We start from the raw sequence: 1,369 nt of genomic DNA, 5'->3' as shown, positions 1-1,369 counted from the left end.
CAAATATATTTATTTTTTTCCAAATTTTTTGTCATATCACTAAAATATACAGATCTTGACATCCGTGTGGTTGGATAATTCATTAATATTTTTAAAAATATAAAATCAATAATATGGGATTAAACACTAGTTAGAAGTACGGGTCAAATTACTAGTTGACTGTTAAAAAAGCAAACCAAATATATTTATTTTTTTCTAAATTTTTTGTCATATCACTAAAATATACAGATTTTAACATCCGTACGGTTGGATCATTCATTAATATTTTTAAAAATATCGAATCATCAATATGGGATTAAACACTAGTTAAAAGTACGGGTCAAATTACTAGTTGACTGTTAAAAAAACAAACCAAATATATTTATTTTTTTTCTAATTTTTTTGTCATATCACTAAAATATACAGATCTTGACATCCGTACAGTTGGATCATTCATTAATATTTTTAAAAATATCAAATCAATAATATGAGATTAAACACTAGTTAAAAGTACGGGTCAAATTACTAGTTGACTGTTAAAAAAACAAACCAAATATATTTATTTTTTTCTAAAATTTTTGTCATATCACTAAAATATACAGATCTTGATATCCGTACGGTTGGATCATTCATTAATATTTTTAAAAATATCGAATCATCAATATGGGATTAAACAATAGTTAAAGTACGAGTCAAATTACTAGTTGACTGTTAAAAAAGCAAACCAAATATATTTAATTTTTTCTAAAATTTTTGCCATATCACTAAAATATACAGATCTTGACATCCGTACGGTTGTATCATTCATTAATATTTTTAAAAATATCGAATCATCAATATGAGATTAAACACTAGTTAGAAGTACGAGTTAAATTACTAGTTGACTGTTAAAAAACAAACCACATATATATTTATTTTTTTCTAAATTTTTTATCATATCACTAAAATTTACAAATTTTGACATCCGTACGGTTGGATCACTCATTAATATTTTTAAAAATATCGAATCATCAATATGGGATTAAAATTTTTATTTGTTATATTTAAAAAAACTGAATAATTATGTAATTAATTTAAAAAACATAACAAAAAATTCAAAGTTGCATGCCCGCATGCTGCATGCATTATACTTTTTAAAAAAAATATAAACAAATAATGTACGATCTACGGGATGTTAAAATTTAAAATGGTTAAAAAAGATAAATATTCAAAATTTAGCTAAAATAGTAAGTTTTTAAATAAATAATAATCTTATAGTATTGTAATATTTTTTTTAAAAAAGGTTAAATAATTATATTATTTATGTCATTGAAATTACGAGAAATTTATTTATCATACGATACATTAATTAATTATAATAAATTAATTAAACTGACACTCCTAAATTCAA

The sequence above is a fragment of the Apium graveolens genome, chromosome 8 (genome assembly GCF_009905375.1).
Source record: "Apium graveolens cultivar Ventura chromosome 8, ASM990537v1, whole genome shotgun sequence".
Taxonomy (NCBI): domain Eukaryota; kingdom Viridiplantae; phylum Streptophyta; class Magnoliopsida; order Apiales; family Apiaceae; genus Apium; species Apium graveolens.
The sequence above is the reverse complement of the archived record's forward strand: the minus strand, read 5'-3'. Positions refer to the sequence as shown.